This window comes from Panulirus ornatus, chromosome 19 (assembly GCF_036320965.1).
Source record: "Panulirus ornatus isolate Po-2019 chromosome 19, ASM3632096v1, whole genome shotgun sequence".
NCBI lineage: Eukaryota > Metazoa > Arthropoda > Malacostraca > Decapoda > Palinuridae > Panulirus > Panulirus ornatus.
Window position 1 is genome coordinate 67,315,038 of NC_092242.1, and position 23,540 is coordinate 67,338,577.

At 40.6% G+C, this 23,540-nt stretch overlaps 1 protein-coding gene across 1 annotated transcript in view; it reads left to right on the forward strand.

Moving 5' to 3' along the window:
• Nucleotides 1–23,540, forward strand: part of LOC139755650 (carbohydrate sulfotransferase 11-like) — a 148,338-nt gene that overhangs the window by 78,301 nt on the left and 46,497 nt on the right. Inside the window, exon 2 of the mRNA XM_071674271.1 lies at nucleotides 18,450–18,538. The gene's annotated coding sequence lies outside the window, so the exon portion shown is untranslated. The remainder of the gene's footprint in view (nucleotides 1–18,449; nucleotides 18,539–23,540) is intronic.

Sequence of the window (23,540 nt, forward strand, 5' to 3'; positions counted from 1 at the left end):
GCGCGTTGGTTGTCGCCAACCCTTTAAAAGTTGCTTAGAATAGGTTTTGGTTCTCAGTTATATTTCCTATTTCATCCCAGGCAATCCTCCCACCTTATGATTCCCCGTACCTCCATATATCCTCATCGTCGTCTTGGGATCGAATACCTTACAGCAGATCTTGAAAATCCAAAACTTTTAACCCTGTTTGAGGATAGTATAAATGACGTTCTATTAGTCGGTGTTCTAAAGCGTTTTCATCCCGTTTCGCGCATCGTACGTAAACTCATAGTATACGCCACCAATCGTTGAATTCCTTCCTTGTGGAGAACTGCTAAGACGACAGATGTCATATTGTAATAGCCATTTATAATCATCCAGCTTGACAAACTTTTATTTGTTTCGCATAGACGTCTTTACTTCTCTGTAATGCTAATCCTTTTCTACACGTCCTTGAGATCCCTTATCATTGCCTTGTTGATTTCAGAATGTACATAACACGCACTCAGTCTCATTGGTATCCGAAAGCAATTTTGCCGCCTGTAAATAACTCGTCCGCTACCTGCGTTCTGATGGCGTATCTTTTATTTACGACGAAAACGTTTATACAAACGTTTTATCACAACGATCGATCACGCCATGTAAGAAATATTTCTCCGGAAACGACTTACTGCTGCTCATAGATCAGTGCAGACCTACATTATTAGAAAAAGGAAAAGGATGCATAATGTATGTGAATATCAATACCTGTATATTTCTATTAGAAAATAATCTTGATTATGAATTATTAATGTGAAGCTTATCCATTACTCTTCATTTTGGGTGAAAAAAAGGTAATTCTCATAACCTTCACTTCACCTCAGCAGCAGCATCCACCCCAGTTTTCCTTGCGAGGCCAGAAATGTTTTCCTGTTTGTATGTTCTCATGAATAAGCCAGAGGTTGTGTGTCGAAGTCTCGACCCAATTCCCAGTGCGTGAGGACATCAAAAACTTTGCGACTTGTTTATTTCCAAGGGCTGGCTGTCCCGTCCCCTTGTGTTCTAAAGGTACAGCAAAGATACGAAGAGACAGAAAGAAAAATGAAACTTGGTAAAATGATTCTTTTTAAATATGGAAAGATATTAAAGACAGTTTTATAGTTGGTTTGTCTGGGACTTATGTTTTAATTGTTTTGTTTTTCTTATCTCTTACACCGGTTTATGGACGTCTGTTGTACTGGAGAAACAGAGGATAAAAGTAGCTTATCTATAATAACTTCCATCTTCATGCCGGGCATTGCAAATATAACTGTTGTGAAGTGCAGAGCGCTCTGTGTACTGCGTGACAGTACGTCGTATTTTGTTGGTATTTTCAGCTTTTTATAGTTTGAATTGTCAGAGTTCTACCCTTTATCTATCTATGTTCATCTGCAAAACGAACGTATCTCTGATGTTCTTCATTATATCAAGGTATAGCTAGTATCTATAGCAGAGATATAGGGGCTTGAGGTATACCAAGGTCTGACGTTAGGGCCTAAAGCATCATATCCTCTCCCGTCTTTTTTTTTTTTTTTTTTCTTTTCTTACAGCACTTGTGAGCTTTTTATTGAGGGAATAAGCATACTAGTTTCTCCTAGACTGGCCGCTTATTAATATTCGTAATGTTATTATTTCGTAACTAAGTTTCCTCCCTCTGTGTAGTACACTTGACTGTGTGAGTTTATGTTATAGGAGCTTGGAGTTGTATGAAGTGTGGTGGATGGCTGTGAGTTAAAACAACCCTGGGTAGGTAGGCTTGACGACCCTACTCACGAATTGCTGAAAGGTTTACTATGGATCTAGAAATGCTGCTTTACTGTTGTATATTGCATATTTCAGTGTGGTTGTGATTCACTGACTGTCTATTGTGAATAATGAGAGTGTACTCCTTCGTAATCGTAACTCCAGAGTTAATGTTCTGTATTGTGATAAGCATTTCAATCTGTTGGTTCTGTTCATGTAACTCGAAACTCCCAAGTCGGAAGGATGTTATAGGGACTGCGGGAGACGCCTTAACCACGCAACAAGCACGATAAAGTGAATGTGGACGTTGCAGTGAACCAAACACAGTAAAAGACACTTCGACATCAATAAAGGCCATGGGTCACAGTGGTTGAAAACATGGCTGGTGCTCAAAGGAAACAAAAAAAAAGATAAAAAGAAGTGGTGTCCCTCCCCCAGCAAGTTTTGAGCCGTCGGGAAAGAGAGCACCCGACAGACTTGCCTTCCCTGAGTGAGGACAGAGATGCAGGATTCCTGCGACAGGATGGGTTGTGAGGGCAACCAATACATTGCACGTATGTGACGATCAACCTGGAGGTACTCCTACGCGTTGGTTCTACCCTGGCGGTTTAACCGACATGAAGTATGTTGAATATCCATTAACGAAGATATAGAGATTCAGGAGTCTCATACGAGCGTCTGGTTCCCTACGTAGGGACGAGATTATGAAGAGAGTTTGCTGAATCGTATAACTTTGATCTACCGTGAGAACGACCGTACGAAAGATGGTAGATACAAATCCTTCTTGTTACTGTCAGCTCTAATGCCTTGCCTGTAACACGAGTTCGGGTTAACATGAATGTCTAATTCCCGTATCAGTAATAACATGAATACTAGTCATCTTCATTCTTAAGTAGATTTTATGATTTTTTGAGGTTCATGTTTCCTCAGACGGTCTTTACAATTTCTTCCCCCATCTTTTTTGTTTCCTTGAACACCTATCAATGTGCGATCCGGTATCTGAATTGCAAAGGCTAGAATCATCCAATTCTAAGCGTCCCCCAGTCTTCCACATATAGCTGGAAGACTTGAATTACATTGGAGTCTCTCCATGTCCCACTGCAAGAACCTTGAGACTGTATAAATTAGACATAATCTTAGCACCAAATTCCTAACGTATTTTGGAAGAAAAAAAATGTCATCTGGTATGTAGAAAACTTTCTTGCCGACATTAAGTGTGTGTTGACAGTGAGACAAACCATCCAGCAACACTTGATTATCAGAAGTATTGAGACCTGAAGTCCATTGGTACTTGATAAATTCCAGTGAAATTCTGAAGGATATATAATGATTACGAAAACCACAGGCAGTTTAAAATCACAGAATCAAAATAGAATGAAATTCCGAAAGAGAGAGAAAAAAAAGAATGGTTTGAAATCATAGAATCAAAATTGAATGAAACCTCAAAGAGAGAAAATGTGCACAGAAGCCACAGCTTCTGATTATGAAGTCTAATTTCTTAAATATGAACCGGCACAACTCGCACGTATACTGGAAGCCAGTCTTCATTTTCGCATCGTATATTCTTAACTAATACCATGCCTGGAGGAGAAAAACCCGGTGTGCTAATTCGCCGAGCTAATGGAATCGACGGCTACATTCCCAGAGGGATCATGGGCATGAAAAAGGCAAATGGCGTTTTTAGGGTGCGTTTTATACATCTTGCCTTCTCTACCTCCCGGGCGCTGCCTCACTGCAGTAAGGGATGGAGTTCCCTGTGAGACTTTTATAGTGAGTGTTAATTACACCAGTGTGCTTCATGTGTTGTTGCCTTCGTTTACAGAGGTGCGTTAAGTTTTAAGTAAACCTGACACGTTCATATCATCGTTCCCACCTGTGGCTGAATATCACCAACTACCATCTTCACTATCGCTATCTTCACTATCGCTGTCTTCACTATCGCCATCGTCACTGTCGTCTTTATTACCATCTTGCTCACTAAGCCCTACACCCTCCTGCCCAAGTCCTCCCCACCTTCGCCACGCCTTTGGCAAGATTCAAGAGGCCAAGAGAATAATCAGGGAGCGGAGGCACGCGCTGACGCGAGACACGCGAGACCTTGGCAACAATTTATGCTAAGCCAATAAAACCTATTTCAGAGGTCGGTCGAGTTGATGTCGTTCCGCTAAACCAATAAAACCTATTTCAGAGGTTGGGGTCGAACTGATGTTGTTCTTTTTGCAACATTATGCTGCCAGCTGTGACGACATCTTGCCTCCCTGTGTTGAATATCTTCCAATGTATTGGTCCATGAGAATACATAGGTGGCTTATGTATATAGACTCTGGTTACTTAATCTTAGAATATCTTCCAATGTATTGGTCCATGAGAATACATAAGTGGCTTATGTATATAGACTCTGGTTACTTAACCTTAGAATTCTTTCAATGGGTTACATAAAGGCTGCACTACAATCAGCAGCAGGGAAATGATGGACTGCACTCCCTTTCTTTGCACTGTCAGTGTTACAACCTCGTTAAAGGTTGACACTCGTTTTACAGCCTCGAGCTGGCTGAATCTGGCAACACACACACACACACACACACACACACACACACGGCGCGACGTAACCCACATGGTAAGATACACAGTAAACACAAATATTCGTTGTACGAATACGCAAAATGATTGCAAGAAAAGCGTGCGCCTGTCGAAGGATCTAATATGCTAATGTGGTGATTTCTATAAAGATGTATCGGGTCCTAAATATCGGGAAGTCCCAGATTATCTCGAGAAAATTTGCATTGGAATCATTTTGATATAATCCAGGTGAACTCTTGAGGAAGCCGATTATCCGAATGTATATAATTCACGAACGCGTCGAATAATGCTTGAAAAAAAAAACGCTGTGTATGAATAGGACGTGTTTCTCGTCACGTGTATTTAAATAGGGCCATTTTTTCCTCTTTTTTAAATGTGCCAGCTTTTTTTTCCTTTTTCAACAGCAACAGTCTCTCTCTCTCTCTCTCTCTCGATCTCGATCTCGATCTCGATCTCTGGTTCTATATATCCCAGGATGGCGGAACACATACACATATTTCCTCTTTAAAGAAATAAAACTGTTGCCACACCGCTAGCGCCGGTTTTAGGAGTTCAGCTGAAGCCTTCCTCGCCTTCATTTTCCTCATGCATTACAATAAGAAAATTTGCATCGTCTTCCCACCGGCCAGTAGGCTCTCCTTCTCGAACCTAACCCCAGAAGTATGTTCCAATACGTTTATATTTAGGATGAAGGATTGTTAAGTCGTTTATAGTTCAGCATGTCTGTCAGTATGTACGTCTGTCTGTATACGTGTGCGTATCCATGTGTATGTCTGTGTCTATGCGTATGTCTGCGTATGTTTCTATATATACACTTTGAATACCCACACACACACACACACACACACACACACACACAAGTGCCTATGTGGTGTAGTGGTTAGTGTTACTGACAATAGTGCAAACAACATTCTAGTGAGACTTAAACTTGACGAGAATTTATCCAGTAATAGGTTCGAATCCTAGTCGCGGTAGTTGTTCCACAGTCAATTTAGCTGTTCATCATCCCCTGGGGATTTGTCAATGAAGAGGATACCTAGAGTAAGTTAGGATATATATATATATATATATATATATATATATATATATATATATATATATATATATATATATATATATATATACATAGCATGGCATAACCTGAAAGAAAATAAATCATACTAACCAGCTATACAATGGCGAAGACGGAGGGAGGAGCAAAAACCTTACCTGGCGTGTGTGCAATTACTGAAGCCTGTGTGTGAGCGTCCACTTGTTATCAAGGGATTACCTTGCAGATTCCCTCTAGAGTTTGGGATCAGGTGAAAGCCCAGCTCCCTGGAGAGCCCTAAATCCCCACCAGCGCCCCCGTGGCTAGACTCCCTCCCACTTGAGATGGAGGAGAGGGGGAGGGGGGGGAGTCCGACAGCCTTTACCATGAGCTTAGCATGAGCTAAAATATTTTCTCTCATTCATCCATATCGATGCTATCTATATGATAGCGTTGGTGATATTGTCTATCTATATGATAGCGTTGGTGATATTGTCTATCTGTATGATAGCGTTGGTGATATTGTCTATCTATATGATAGCGTTGGTGATATTGTCTATCTATCTGGGAAACGTACAAAGTTAGAAAGATGTCGTTCATCTTAAGCTAGGACGTTTAGATGTAGTGGTCATGGCCTTAAAACTATAGCTGCAGCAACAGCAGTGGTATAGCAACAGCCTGGCTCCCAAAACGATCCAAGATGATGACGAAGTCGGCCGGAGAATCTAATCACAAAAAAATGAATAATCTCACTGAAATGAAAACGGATAAAGACGTATTTGTTTTACGGTGATAGGATATAGAAAGTCTGCCCCCTGAAGATCTCATTATATAGAAGGAAAAGATATAAAGAATAATACAATGGCCATTGATGCTATTAAAAAGAATAGCTGGATAGTTAGATTGTATCTATAACCCATGCTTCGCGTTCGTACAACAACATTAGGACGACCATACCTTCAGACGTACCCACTCTCGCCCTCCCAGATAATGATCACACACACACACACACACACACACACACACACACACACACACACGTTACTATATATGTGTGTCTGTCTGTCTGTCTGTTTGTCTGTCAGTGTGTTGTATTTTTCCTTATCTCTGGGGAACCTTGGGGAACTTTCCCTCACGCGAACTGATAAAAGTTCCCCGGTGCTCGGTAGCTGGGGGTACGATTCGTATCTCTGGCCTGCCGACGTGTTCGGAGGGCGGGTCTGGCGCAGACGATCAACAAGTCTCTCCGACCTTTGCAAATCCCTCAGCTTCCTGTAACTTTACCGGAAACCTTGCTTGTTGGATCCCATAAGACCCCCGCTAAAACTTGGAGGAAATCTTCAAGCTAGCTTTAGAACGTTATGTATACTCTCTCTCTCTCTCTCTCTCTCTCTCTCTCTCTCTCTCTCTCTCTCTCTCTCTCTCTCTCTCTCTTCACTCACCGCAAATGAAGTTACGTGTATGATTTTGACTTAAACGTAAGAAAGTCGTGCAAAAAGTGAACGACGCTCTTTTTTATTTTTTTATGGTCGGATGATGATTTGCTGTTGTATTTATGGGAAAGACGAACAAAATGTTGCAGTTTATGGTCACTTGTTCAAGGTCTATATAATACGGTCCGACTTAGGCCAGGGGATACGTCCAAGGGCGTGAGACAGACGCACAACAGAAGACCTGCTGATATGCAATAAGTTCATCTGCTGGAAGACAGTCGAGGATAATGGCGAATTAAATGTCTAAATCTAGATTAATGATGACGGTGTGGTTGAAGCAGAGGGCTCCTCTTCTTCCTCCTCCTCCGCCTCCTCCTCCTCCTCCTCCTCCTCCTCCTCCTCCTCTTCACCCACCACAGCCTGTGGCGAATCAACTGTCTGGGATACAGTGATGGGAGACCCTCCTGCTGTATGAAACGAGAATGTATTTCGTTGGGGCTGTATTTCGTTAGGGCGATAATACATTCTCGTCTAATTACACCTGCCGGATATTTTAGCGTCCAAGAAGGACGTTAGCCTCGCCTCTGTGACGAAAAGCGTCGACATATTTGCATATAATTAATCGTGTCTGGAGGACACTTAAGACGAACGATGAATTTCCTATTCACCCGGTAATTACCGGAGTTCCACTGCTTGTTTACCCATGTGCTAATTGAAGGGATGATTATCGTTTTATCAGCATCTTCTCTCGTTATCTGGTGACGATGCAGCTATACCAAAGGTGACTCTTTTTATTGGTGGTGTAATCTCAAATAGGCGGTAACTGACTACACGTGTGTGTGTGTGTGTGTGTGTGTGTGTGTGTGTGTGTGTGTGTACGTGTGTGTGGAACTTAACAGAGAACTAGGCAGTGTTTAGGCAGGAAAAAACGTCAGTTATTTTCTAAAACCTAATCCACTGGAGCTTATTTACGTTTTATGATCATGTGTCGTTTTCAAGTCACAACATCATGGAAAAAGGGGTAAATCTTGCGAGTGGGCAAGACGCTGGCTGGACGAAGAAAGACCCGAAGGAGAAATTAATCCAGCGAACACAGGAAACCGTTCGTTACGTCACTCACGACGTGCCTCAGACAAAGCACATTGTCTCTGTGAGCTTAGCATGAACATACCTTAAGCAAGCAGTAAAGTGGAACGAAACAGGGTGTGTGTGTATATATATATATATATATATATATATATATATATATATATATATATATATATATATATATACATACATACATACATACATACATTTATATATATATGGTTTGAAAGTTGATGGTCTGCAGCAAATCTCTATGTTACAGTGGTGACTTTCTTATATTGCCGTTACTTGATGGTGATCAAATTTCGATCAGTTGGTATTGAAAATCTCTACCTTTGTTCAGGTCAAAGGGAAGGGGCTGATGGAGGTCCCTCCTTGCAACGTGGTAAACGTAAGTTGGGTCAGATATGAGCTCGAGCTGATACGTGAGTTAGGCCAACGTGAGACAGGACAGGCCTTAGCTAGCTTAGACGTGAGCTAGGCCAGACCTTACTTAGCTAGGCTAGACGTGAACTAGGCCAGCCTTATCTAGGCTAGTGTGAGCTAGGCTAGACGTGTGCTAGGCCAGATGTGAGCAAGGCCAGACGTTAGCTAGGCTAGACGTGAGCCAGGCCAGGCCAGACGCGAACTGGGCCAGGCCCCATTACCTTAATGATTACCACAGCCTCGACCAGGTGAGAGGCGCTGCATCGCCTAAGGCTGAGCTAGACCCCCAAAAAGAAGCTGTTATTATGCTGGCCAGCGTGAAGATCACCCACTCTTATTTTACGACGGAATTTAGAGAGAGAGAGAGAGAGAGAGAGAGAGAGAGAGAGAGAGAGAGAGAGAGAGAGAGAGTAAATGTCTGCACCACTGCTTATTTTCCTGCACACTCTCACACACACACACACACACACACACACACACACACACACACACATCATACCACACCACAGCCACCAATACCACTCTACAGCACGCCCTCAACACCAGATCTCCATATACACACTCGACCCTCACAACCCGCCCTACACACGCACACTTAACAAACAACCACAGTATTCAAAGAATTCACACTTTTTCGAAGGCATTGCTTTTATTGCTTCATTAATAAAGCGGTTTTTCCTCATAGTTTCAAACGAGTTAGTCTATGAGGAAAAGGAGTAATTGCTTTTCTGCTGATTAGATAATAGTTTGCATTAATCAGGAAGATGCACAATGCAGACGTCCCGTACCAAGCTTCTGTAATTAGCCTCCCTTAATGAGTTAGAGAATATTGTGTAAATGACACAAGCTAAGCTTTTATTCATAGACCAGTATATTCCTTAAAGAGACCAAATGATATAAGAAGTATGTTTTATATATATCTTTCCTTTGTCTCTCATATTATTCGCCATTTCCCACATCAGCGAGGTAGCGTTAAGAACAGAGGACTGGGCCTTTAAGTGAGTATCCTCACCTGGCCCCCTTCTTTGGTCCTTTATATATATATATATATATATATATATATATATATATATATATATATATATATATATATATATATATATATGCAGTAGTTTGTTGATCGATACTTTCTTCGTACGTAGAGATATAACAATTATTCATTTATTTTTCTTCTCAGACAATTCATTTTTTTTCTTTCTTAGCTGCTACATCTTGCTATAAATGGCTCTCCTTTCTGTCTCGTTGATCAGGTTGTCATTTAATTAAGAAGTTATCCTCTGTAATATTTGGACGGAGAAAAATATCCTTTTTTTATTCATTTATAATAACTTCGTCCCTGAAAAACAGCTACTAACATTGTAAATTATGATAATGTAAAGTACAGTAAATGGCCCGAAAGCTCATTTCTAAGAACAGTGGAAACTCAGTTGGCGGTATGTGTTCGTCTTTTATGGCTACATTGCGAACGGTTATCTTGTGCTGTTATAATGTCTACGATGACACAAACGGGTCTGTATAATCGACATTTTAAATCTCCAACGTATATACAGTTATATATATATATATATATATATATTATCTTTTTATTATATTTTGTCGCTTTCTCCCGTGTTCGCGAGGTAACGCAAGGAAACAGACGAAATAGATGAAACAGTAGAGTGTGTCATATTTCTCAAACATTCGGAGATCTTTTTCCCAATTCTTTTATATCTAAAATTTACTGTTTTATCATGTTTCATTATGTTTGTAAAAGAAAATGAATTATCATTTCTTAAACCGTTCACCATCACCATATTTCTTCCGTGCCACCACACCCCGCCAGCAAACTATTTCCAGGAGGCTGACTCATTTATAGGAAATCTATGACCGGCGTGCGAAATTTAAGCAACATTCAGAAATTTCTTATTAAAACGAAAACGGGTAGCTGGAGCTTACCATTTTGTATATTTACATAATCCAGACATGAACGAAATAGGGGAGAAAAATGACGATTCGTGTCGTATCTGGTGTATACATATGGGTTGCAGTTTATCAGTTACAGATGGTTCTAAGGTTTGTCATTTTCATACGGAGTAAAGCCTGTGTCATTTTGATTAGACTGTGTTAAAAACTTAGTAAAATACCATCTGACAAAGACAGCCGTAGACAACACTGGAATAACACAAGGTACTTTTTTTTTTAGGCAATGAATGAAACGATGAAGGGTTAAGATTAAACCAGTCGTATGATACTGTTGTTGCCATTTGATATTGATCGATAGATAGGTAGATAGATAGCTTCATTATATGTATATATATATATATATATATATATATATATATATATATATATATATGTATATGTATGTATATGTATGTATATATATTTATATGTGTGTGTGTGTGTGTGTGTGTGTGTGTGTAAAGACTTTTGAGCACTCAGAAACGTTCCTCATTATCCACTGGCTCTAACTTCCTTTCTCTTCATCAACACATTTAAATCTGAGCTTTCCTTGCCCAGAGTCTAGGAAGATTCTTCTTCTGCCTTCATCAGTTTCTAGAAATAGTGTCCCTAATCTTCATCAAAGTCTGGGATAAGAGAAAAAAAAAAAAAGGAAAGTGTTCGCCAGCCTAAGTCAAGGTCTGGAAATATTGTTTCCGCCTTTTCATATTCTCGGCTGATTGTTCCCTTGTCTTCCCCAAGGTCTAGAAAAATTGTCTCCGCGTCTTCATCAGGTCTTGGTGGGGGGGATTCACTTCACACGGCATCACTTTTGTTGTCCAACTTAACGTAGAGAGAGAGAGAGAGAGAGAGAGAGAGAGAGAGAGAGAGAGAGAGAGAGAGAGAGAGAGTATGCACGTAGAAGTCCCTAAGACGAGAATTTTCCCAATAGACAGGCCTAACAAGTAGCGCTCACCGCGAGAAAGGAGAGAGAGAGAGAGAGAGAGGAGACGTTTTGTTTACTCTTATAGCTTTAGCTGACGTGCGAATTTTCGAAAAAAACAAAGTACGATCAGAGATAATGAGTTGCCTTAATTAAGATATGAACAAATGAATGGAATGCTTACGTAACTTGACACCTCGACCACAATAATGTTTTTTCTTTTTAACAAAATCTCCGGGAGAATGATTTCGTATGGTGGTTATCGATTTCCTATAATGGGTTCAACCTCTGGGAATGAGTCTGTGAGTCTGTGTGGCTAAGGAGGGTTTGGGCGAAGGCTGAAGAAGAAATCCTCTAAACACATTCGAGAATTATTTCAAAGTTACTTCAGAAAACGATCAATGGAAGACGTTAAATTATTAATTTTCTTTTATGAACTAAAGGAACCCAAATAACGTTTAAGATTTATCTTAGAAAAAAATAAAGGAGAGTAACAGGGTTAGAGCATAAGTTTAGGACCTAGAAAGGGTCGAATGATTAATGCTGGGAAAATAACGAAAGATTATAATTACAATTGAGAAACGACATTATAGAACATGAAATTTTGAGAAAATAGTTCTTAGAGAAGAAAAGAGTATCAGTTGCTGAAAACAAGCATGGGTAAAATTGTGAAATGGAAGCTGTGTGTGGACAAAAAAAGGGTTGATATATAGTACTAATAAATTCTAAAGGATTGTGGAGAAATGGCTGGGTACAGTAGTGAGGCGAGTAGAAAAGGAGGTGAGAGTGGCCTGGTAATGGTAAGAACGATGAGCAAAGAGATTAGAAAAATAAAAAAAAAGATCCAGAAATGAGTAAGTAAAAAAGAAACAAAAGATGAAAGGATTAAAAGACCATCTATTCTTAGGTAGAAAACAAAAAGATATATCAGATTTAACAAAAGGATATATCAGATTTAACAAAAAGATATATCAGGTTTAACAAAAAAGATACATCAGGTTTAACAAAAAGATAGATATATTAGGTTTAACAAACAGGTATATCAGGTTTAACAAACGTGAGTATAGGGAAAGGAGAATTTAGTGAGAAAATGTATGTGCAATATTTACAATCTCACCAGTGGATAAGAATCAGTTAATAAATCAGTTACTTTCGATATAATCGAATGCGAGAACTTGGAAAACTACTTAGAAGCCTAGTCTTGCGAGAACCATTAAAGAAACGTTACGATAGTGTCGTAACCTTAATGGTGTTTGCTCTCCCGCTGCTCCACAAAACCCGACTCTCTTAACTTGAGCGTTTTCATTTACCTCCTCTTTCCTGTGTCGCATTTTCCCATGGGAGGGAGATCAGGTGCTGGTTTTGTACCTGTAGATTACTCAAGGGAGTCTAAGTCATGAGGGTATGATGCGATATATGTCATATAGAATAATTCATTGGGTTTCATTTCTAAATGTATTTGTATCCTTGACGAAGAATTAGATCCAGCATGTCAAGGTGAGTATTTGTATAATACCTTGAAATCGTCTTAGATTCTTGCCTATTTTTTTTAACCTAAATATTATCCGTCTCAATTCATCATAACAAATCAGTCTAAATACCCGCTACTAACCATTATTTCACATTATTTAAGAATGTTTCTAAATTATATTTCTTTTTGCACGAAGGTAAAGACAACGTGAAAATGTTGGCACATTACATTTCACTGTTTTAAAAGTAAGGTAAGACTTTCCAGTGTTATATTTACGTTTTGTCTAGACAGAAATAAAATTATGCCCTCTAGAGTCACCAGTCTTGTCTGGACAGATGTAAAGTTATGCCCTCTGGAGGTAAGAGTACCAAACTTAACTGTAAAATGCTCGGGTATCCACTGTCGTAAATTAATGAAGAAACGGAAAGTTAGGTTGTATTTCTAGGAAGGTCGTTCACAAAGCACCAGAAACAATCCTAAGGCCAGAACTGAACAATTTTTTTTTCTCTTCTTCTTGTTCGACAGTATATAGTTAGTCTTCCAGTCTTTTGCCTGACGGCCGCCTTTGCCTGAAGGAATGAAGGAGACTGCCTTCGTGCTCTTCTACCCTTACTTCATCGAGGTAGTTAGTATGAGTACATCAGTTGGTGGATAATTTTCATCATAGTCGAAGGGGTTTTCTAATCATTTTCTTTTCATATGTAATTTTATGTACTGCAGAGAAAGTTGCAATACCAGTATATGAATAACAACATACCAACCCAAGCAGCTGGTCTTTCAGACCCTCACATGCTCCAGACTTTTCTGTAAATACCTACATTTCTCCTCACTTTCCTTACTTTCCCATTTCATCATCACCGGCTTCCCCGGCTGACCATACACTAGCAAGGCTGCAGATGTGGAAAATTTCAAACTCCATCTACAACTGCCGAGTTGTGACAAAAGCGGAAACATCTCCTGGAAATAAGCTGCTGATTGAGAAGTGTTTTTGAGACATTATTAAAAACAATAGGAAGAGAAATAATCATCATTGGCTATTTCGAGACAGAAACTGTCATGATGGGTATAGAAATGATGTTTGTATTCATAAGCCATACGGAAGGTGATGGCAATAGCGACGAAAATCATGATTATGATAATGATTTATAGGGTTCATTCCTAATTCGACGTAACAAACATCTGATTATGAAAATGTTTGTTGTACAATTTCAGTTTGAAATAACCACACAAGTGACAATGACGGGAACCATTAAATCCGCTAATTGCTTCATGATTACAGTTGTGGGTTGGATGAGCAGTGTCCTGACGAGTTAATACGGTCAGAGAAGTTTTGCCTCTGCTGCCAAGGAACATTTTCTCGAATTAAAAACGTCAACGGTAATGAAACAAAAGAGAGTAAAAACCTTCGTGATCAAATGATTAACGTTCGAACAGATGTTTTTGCCGAGTGTGATTATGTGTTCATGTTAATCCAATGTGTCACTCTATGTAGTCAGGGTTGTTAAAGTGATCGTGAATTTTGTCTTACATGTAAGGAATTAAGATCAAGGTAAACAGGAGACCAGGGATGTTCCTGATGGTAGCCGGTCTGGCATGTGGATGATTTTGGAACGAGGGGCTAAAAATATTTTTTCCTTTTGCACACTAACTGGGGTTATGTAGTTAGGGCGAATTACCTGTGGAGACAGTAGTAATGGGTTGTTTGATACTGTCAATAGATGAAGTTTCCCTAATATGATCACCTTCGGAAATCGGAGGATCATTCTCACCATCCCGATTGCAAGGTAATTCATACGTACGTTCATACTCGAATTTACCAGAATTTCAAAACCTCTGGTCTTTTCCTTTCCTCTCGTATTTCCTTGTGCTTTATCCACTGTCTTTATATATTTTCGGATTATATTTCTTAGGTGTGCCCTGTTATGTTTGCTCTGACACATCAGTGTGCTGTGTCTATGTATGTTTCTTAGTGACCTGCACTGCAGACGAAAAGTTTCGACCCTATAAAAACAAACGAATCAATTTTCTTTAGTGCTATATTCACCCCTCACTAAAGAAAAGCCTTAGCAAACCTCACCAGAACTAAGCTTGACTTGATCCCACTCATAACTGCTACAAGCTGTTCTCAAGCACACCCACAGCAAGATTTCTTGAAGGGCTTTGCTTCCCCCTCAAGACGTCACAAGGGCCCTGTGTCTCTCCCCTGGCCTGAGGGCCGACTGTAAAATTTTGACAAGGGAGTTTTTCTGTGTCATTCTTCTACTTTTCCTTTTTTTACTCCTCCTGTCAGACCGGCGGCACCTCTGTTACATTATTCGCTTCGCATGCAAATTGACCAGGGAAAGTTTGGACGCCCATTTTCTCTCTTCCTTTTTCTTTTTTTCTTTTACTTCCCTGATTATAGAGCTGTTGTTGTGTCTTTTTTTTTCCTCTCTTTTTCTTTCAACATGAGAGCGTTCTCTAATGACAGTTGCATTTGCGTAATTCCTCATCATAGTCGTCGAGTCATGTCTGAAGACTTGCTGCTCTGAATCATGACATGAGATGGTAAGGTAAGACGTGCACTTTGGTTATATGATGAGAGAGGGTAGGGAAATTCTGTGCTATTGCGAGGAGAGAGAGAGAGAGAGAGAGAGAGAGAGAGAGAGAGAGAGAGAGAGAGAGAGAGAGAGAGAGAGTAGCTATTGCTCTATGGCGAGGTCTCCTAAGATGTCTGGAATTCCGTTCATATAGTTTCGTTGAGAATAAGTTCGTATCCTGGTATTTACGGGGTTAAGTGGCAGCTATATCCAATCATCAATGACCTGGTTAGCGTTCCTGACCGTGACGCATTCACTGGCCGCCCAGGGTCGAGGGCACAGGTTCGAATTCTGGTTCCGGCAGTCGGTCCACAGTCAACCCAGCTGTTCATCCACACGTAGTGGTTGGTCGATAAAATGGGTACCTGGCTCAGGCTAGGATATATATATATATATATATATATATATATATATATATATATATATATATATATATATATATATATATATATATATATATATGTAATCCCTGGGGATAGGGAAGAAAGAATACTTTCCACGTATTCCCTGCGTGTCGTAGAAGGCGACTAAAAGGGGAGGGAGCGGGGGGCTGGAAATCCTCCCCTCTCGTTTTTTTTTTTTTTTAATTTTCCAAAAGAAGGAACGGAGAGTTGGGCCAGGTGAGGGTATTCCCTCAGGGGCCCAGTCCTCTGTTTTTAACGCTACCTCGCTGATGCGGAAAATGGCGAATAGTTTGAAAAAGAGAAAAGAAAGAATATATATATATATATATATATATATATATATATATATATATATATATATATATATATATATATATATATTTCTTCTTTCATACTATTCGCCATTTCCCGCATTAGCGAGGTAGCGTTGAGAACAGAGGACTGGGCCCTTGAGGGAATATCCTCACCTGGGCCCCTTCTCTGTTCCCTCTTTTGGAAAATTAAAAAAAAAAGTGAGAGGGGAGGATTTCCAGCCCCCCGCTCCCTCCCCTTTCAGTCGCCCTCTACGACACGCAGGGAATACGTGGGAAGTATTCTTTCTCCCCTATCCCCAGGGATAATATATATATATATATATATATATATATATATATATATATATATATATATATGAGTTCTTGGATATAAGCCGACGTCTTTCTCTTTCATTGGAAGCATATCCAAGGGCTCATCTAGTTCGACGTAATACGAAAGGAATTATGTACTGTAATATCATAGGAGTAATCAGTCCAATCAGCCATGTGGTACATCATCAGTTCCACTTGATATATTGGATATTTTTCCACTGGAAACCAATGGTTATTTGCAGGTGTACATGTCCATACCATCCACATGAGATTTTTTTTCATATTTGCATATTAATTTTTCATGCAGGACTTCATCAAAGGTCTTTTTTTGAGTTTGGTAAACAGCATCAGATGCCATTTTTTCAGTCCTTGAATTTTTGTGCATTTCACTGAAAAATCACAGTAAATTAGTGAGGCAGATATGATCTTTTACTGCAGAAGGTACGTTTATCTCAAATTTCTTTCCATAATTCTCCAGAATATTGTGATGCCACTATTTTACGATGACTCCATACATACACTTCGTCTCATATTCATTTATACTTCATGAGGTACCATCTACCAGCTTCCAGTTCTCATGACCTTACGTGGTCTGGGGTCAGGGTGTCATTAATCTCCAGCCAGAGCTGGAGGACGACGAAGTCGCTCACAATAGTGCAGACACTTTTCAAATCTTTCCTCCCTCCTGGAAGAGTTTGTCTTATTTCTTATCTCAAGTTATCTCTCTTGTTTTCTCCACTTTGTCTGTTGCATCTAACTTCTCTGTCCTTTGACATCAGCTATCTGTCTCTATTTCGTCGTCGTCTTTTCGACGTTTTGTGAGCCGTCTCTCCTGTTTATGTACGCGCGTCGTGATCAGGCAAAGGCGTCAAGCAAATTGCCATCACGAAGGGGGACAAATCCACGCCCGAAGACGATCGTACTCGGTAACAGACCTGAGCGGAGGCGGCTGGAGGAGGCGCTGAAGTAGAGCAACAAGACGGCGCCTCCCTCCTGCTCACCCGCCTTTCCGGCGCCGACAGAACCTCCTACTTATTTATATTTCCCCGGACGCTTGTTCCTCTCCTGCCGTCTGGTGTGTGGCACGCTCGCCCAGGAAAATTGATGTGGAGTAAAAGTTTCCTCTGGGGACATGCATAAGGCCCGTCTATCACAGTGGGAGGAGTTTGCTATTCTAAGGGAAGGGCTGGGCAAGTTGGTTCCAGCCAGGTTGAGATAAGTTTATGGAAACTTCTCCCTTATGCGTCTGATTGGAAAGTCAGGCTGGTGGCTCAGTAGCCATTCACTGGTGTAGTAGGAGACGAGAAGACGCTGTCCATGATCGTCATTTATTCTTTTGAAGTTTATGTCAGAAAATAACTTATAATTGGAAATCAGACTTTGACGAAGCATTGATTTACTTAAACCTAAGTGAGCTCGACGATAGTATTTACTCATGGAAACAGCGTCTTCTTTTCGCGTTTCAGCTTTGAACGTGACGAAGACACCTCTTTCGTACTACAAATTGAATGAAACAACAATGATAAACCGTAAACATGAGCAGAAGCAACCACGCTCATGGAAATGACCATATCTTGCGACATACCTCACACACTCAATCCTATAAACAATCTCAAACTTTAAGACTGTAATCCTTAGAGCGTTGCTGGATGTCATCGCAAAAATAATTGTGGTACTTGTAAAGTCATCATGAACTGAATATCTACAACAACTGTGTTTTAAACAGCTCACCGTATATGTCATATGTTTCAAGGACGAATGTGTTATAATCAGTACAATTAAGCCCTACGTATAACTCCAGCATGTCTGTGTGCACCATATTCCATGCACTGATGTCGTATTCATTGTATTCAGATAGGATGTTACACTTTCAGAGGGACGCAAACATACGCAGAGAATGAGAAGCAATGAGAGTCTCTGAAATTTTGTAAGTAAGCAATATTACCATGTATTGTTCTGCCATGCCTTAGGGATTAAAATCTTATGCGTCCAATAGCCAGACATATCGTGGGATTTTGAAGCTATGTAGTACTAGGCAATATATCATGGTAGAACATTTTCTGTACTGCATTTCGTTAAGTTTGTTAGTCTTACTTTCTGTCTGATTGCAACTACCCTCTTTTAAGAAACAGTAGATTAGCCATATTCCAAAAAAAGAATTCAAGTATTGCTCACCATTTTATCCTTTTTTTTCTTTCCCCTTTTCAGACCTGGTCTTGATGTGGAATTTCGTCCGTGACTGGAAACTCCAGCGACAGCGGTAGTCACATAACCTGTCGCCTGTGATGTATACTAAGGTAAGGGACGAGGGTGTTGTACACTTCGTTTCTCTCGCGTATGTAAATTGTTTACAAACTCAGAGTCATAGTGCTGTGAAAAAGTTTTACCATACCTAACGAAAGGAGTCTCTATAGAGTCGCCTTATGAATAATTCATGACGTATAGGTAATGTCTGTCTGTCTATCTGTATGTGACTCACATAGATTATCGTCGGATGAGAAGGCGATGGTCCATGTTAGATCCCAAGTTTCTCTTTTATTCTCGCCCACATCTATACCCTCCTGTAGTGTGTCATACACATCCTCATCCATACTCATTCCCTTCTAACAGTGTAAATTCTCACTACACTCCTTAACATGCTGATGCCACTAGCAAACTTATACTACATACGTTTATATAGTATCACTTTCCGCACACTTATACACTTAGACTACATCACATACTAATACATCAGTGCCCCCTCTGCATTGAGGGGATTTAGGGTAATCTCTGGGGTCTGTGGTGATGTGGGATGATGAGGTGTGGTGGTGTGTGACGACCCTTTGTGTTTCATGACGTTACTAACCTGGGAAATAAATGTACGACTGATATCGAACGTGTACGGCTTACAAACTGACTGAGGCAATCTGATAAACTTGGGTCACAGGCGGATAATATGTCTTAACATCGGTAGTAAATGCGACAAGACAAGCTACGGTAGGAAGGTTGCGCTACAGAAGGGAGAATGAGAAGGGGAAAAAAAATTAGACTTGGGTGTAATGATCTCTGACGATCAAAACCCAATTTTGTAGCGCGCAGGGGCTTTAGAAAAAAAAAAGAAGAAGAACGTTACAGTATCTAGGACTTCATGAATATGGCATTTAGAATCGAGTCTTAAGAAAATGATCCTCAATCTCCACAGCACTGGTCATCCTTCATGTAAAAGAGGGAAAGAATAGAGAAGGAGAGCATCATCGAGTGACCGTGAGGAACTTGTAAACCCGTAGCGTAATATTGTCTGTTGTGATTGTCAGCTGTGATGGGGATGGTCCAGACTGATAAGGCTTATCATGGGTTAATGATGGTAGTGTGTTATAGGCCGTAATGAGTTCGTGAGAGCTGCATTAATCGTGTGTAAGACTTGGGTTCGAGTCGTTATGACGTGTCGTCGTCTTCCATTATGGAGGTGTGGAGGTCTGGCGTGAGTCAGGAGGGTGTATGATGAGGTACTGTGTATGACCTGCGGAGCTGTGTTGTATTGGACTGTGTTAGGATGGTCATGTTTTCAATAGATCATGTTATTCACGAATCATCCGTCGTCACTACGTGTCCTGCATCTTGTCCCTTCATCATTCACGGAAGACAACACTCGGAAGTATATCTTACCTCAGTTTTCTCTTAATTTCTAATATTACCGCCACGAAGCCTTCAGAACACTTTAAGCTACGTAGGAAAAAAAGAATCTGCCATAGACATAAAAAAAAAATGTTATCACAGATTTCCATAACTACTGCCTAATAAGACTCCTGGGAGACTTTATCAAAAAAGAAGGAGGAAAAAAAACTTATTTGGAATCTGAATATTCTGAATAATGAACTCATATTTTATTCACGGCAAAATCGTGTTAATTCTGGGAACTGGGTAAAGTCAACACACCTTTTGTGTTTGAATTATCTATCCAAATATAGGGAAAGGGGTAGGTCTCTCTCTCTCTCTCTCTCTCTCTCTCTCTCTCTCTCTCTCTCTCTCTCTCTCTCTCTCTCTCTCTCTCTCTCTCGTCTCACACTTTTAGTTCCCTTCACATCTTCCTCTCTGGCCAATGATTTCGTACCGTGGAGTCTGATTAGACTGGCTGCTCTCCCTCTCCGTCCCTGCCTCCTCAACCAACCATGATACCGCTTCAGAGTCTGTAGCAAGACCCACCCGTCTGTCTGACCACGACTGAAAGGCTCTGTGGTCACAGATATCGCCATGCGCCGCTGCGTCACACTTTGCGCTACAGCGATCACAAGGGTGGGTTATGAGGGTCTCATCTCGGCTCTCCTAAACCATAATGATAATTAATCGACTCTGCAAATAAGGACAAAGAGAAATCTTTTAATCGCCCTCAAAATCTATAAGACTTTGAGGTCTGGCTGAAGACCTCTGTGGAGGAAGATGGGAAGACTTCGGGAGATGATTGAATGTACGAATTTTCAGAGCGTTACGTTGAGATTTTATTGGTTTAGATCGGTCTATAATGGAAGGTGATTCCCCTATATAAGGGTAGGTGAAGGCGATGCACAAAGGCTCCACCCAGGTAGATGGAGAAGGGTAGACTTCGTCCCTTCGTCAGGCAATGGTCAGGTGTAGTGTCCTTTCTGCCTAAGACTCCTACTGGTTAGGTTTAGAGAGGAGCATTTGCTAATTCTGAACTTGATCGATCTTTTCCCGCCCTTCTTCGTCTTCGTTGCATAGCTCTTCCACTCAACAGAGGACGATAAAGAGGCCTTGGCATATCGAAGACAAGTGAGCAAATATTGATGGAAAGGATTTGTTTTGTGCGTTTGCGCGATGAAAGACTCCGCTCATGATAACAACAATTTCAACAATTTTATCCTGAAATCTCCACATGGGGTTGTATCCGAAGTGTGTCTTCTGCAGGGAACGATCAGTGTCAAGGTGAAAAAGAAAAAAGAGAAAGAAAAAGCGTATTATCCCTAATGCTAATGCCTTAAATCCGTCGCTCAAATTTCATTTTGAAGTCCACGCCGTGATTGTTTTCAGCTATATTTAGACAAATCTGCTGAACACAGACGAGCCCTAAATCTCAAGGGAGGTTGTTGATGATATTATCTCTTAATCCTTTGTATCTTTATTGTTCGAGTGTTGAGAATTAGGGACTAGAATCTCTCTACTTATAAATTTGTTCTTTATATCTTTTTTCTCAAGGGACACTGAGCTATGTAGGACTTGAGTAGAAATTTCCCCCTTCCTACGAGTGATGATTGATCCGCCACACTGTATGGTGAAGGTTGCTGCAGTCGAATGAAGACGTTGAGAAAAGAAAAAAGATAAATCGTTACAGTAGTTGTGGGAGGGTACAATGCCTGACGTCTGTACGGCCAATCCTCGAGATATTGTCGTTCACACGTTATCTGCGGGAGGGTTCGTGTGGCACGGATGCGTGACGCGGCCTTAGGACGAGGCACGCGAGTAACCAACTGTAGAGAACAAAGGCTAGGTGTTTGTAGACGAGAGAGAGAGAGAGAGAGAGAGAGAGAGAGAGAGAGAGAGAGAGAGAGAGAGAGAGAGAGAGATGACAATTTCTGTGTGTTACAAGGAGAGAGTTTTACTCTCATGTTGCCCCGTCTCCTAACCTTGTAATTATGGACTGTGTCTTTATTCCACCATGTCTTCATTCCTTTGTGTGTACGTCACTGCCTTTCTTTACCGTGCGAGGATCCAGCTCGTGTGTATCTGCGTGTGTGTGTATATATATATATAAACAGAATCAATATTGTATCCTTGCAGTCTAGGACAAAGAATTAACATGACGAAACTACCTACCTACTGTGTGCCTCCGGTGACCAGATAGCCTCACTCAGTTCAGGGATGGAACCCGAGCTCCGAGAGTGGTTAGTCTAGCCACTCAGTTGCTGCAAAGCCATTGATCTGAACTTAAACAGATCAAGGGCCTCCACTGGAGCTCAGATGACCTGAAGGACTGAGGACAAGCACCCACGATAAGTACCGATGTCCAGTCCAGAGTGAATACGAATATATATATATATATATATATATATATATATATATATATATATATATATATATATATATATGTATGTATGTATGAAGGTGTAATGTTGAGGGTATGATATATAACGTGTACCTCTGTCCGTTGAACCTCAGTCAGATGAAGTTATCACAGAAGATGAATGCATAAGAAAGGTGAAGTGTGACGGTGAACGGCCCGAAGACGAGGATGATTGTTTGCGAACGAAATATACAATAGTCTCTAGTGAGGCAAAGAGCCAAGGTGAGGTTCACACCTCATCTTAAACACAAGACAGAGCTCATCCCACGTTAGGTGCGGCCGTGAATTACTCCCTCAGCTTCAAGGGAGGTTGTCTCAAAATAGAAAGATGTTAAGCCTTTCTTCATTCGTTTTGAGCCAACAGATCTGACGTGATATCCTGGCTTATGTTTAGATCCTCCTAAGAAATGAAATAAAACAGATTTGGCGTCTTCCTTCATCACTAGTGTTGCTTGATATATTTCGCTGAGGATGTATGTATATGCGTGCGTGTGTGAGGGTTATCTATGTTACAGGGAGGGAGTTTTACACTCGTGTTGCCCTGTTTTTCAACTTCGTATATATGTACCATGTTTTTACTCATATGTACACACACACACACACACACACACACCGACACACACACACACACACACACACACACCGACACACACACACACACACACACACACACACACACACACACACACACACACACGCACACCAGCCTGAGCCAGATTACCCATGCTTGATTAGTCCCAAGTGGAGGACGAATACCTGGGTTGGGTGTGAGCTGACTGCTGCGCCCAGGATTCGAACCCGGGCGGACCGCCACGATGGCCCATATGTCCGTGTGCTTTGAATTACTGTAAAGTTGTTGTTTTTTTCTTTTGGCAATATCTATTCTCTTCTTTCAAATATCGCTCCAAGACCAGTAGATAGAGACGAAGTTATATGGAACTGAAAATTATCAGTCTTACATTAAGAGCTCTGGCTTTTTACCTTATAAATGAAGCTTTATGAGCATTAATTTATCATAGAAAAACTAATATTTTCCTTTCTTTCATTCGTGTGTGTGTATGTGTGTGTGTGTGTGTGTGTATGTGTGTGTGTGTGTGTGTGTGTGTGTGTCAAGAACAGGTGACCGAGTCTTAGAAGGGAAAAAAAAATCCTCCATAGGCCCAATTTTTTGTTCTGTTTTTATCTTTTGGAAATTAGATACAGGAGGAGGGAATTTCCAGCCTCGTATTCCTACCCCTTTGAGT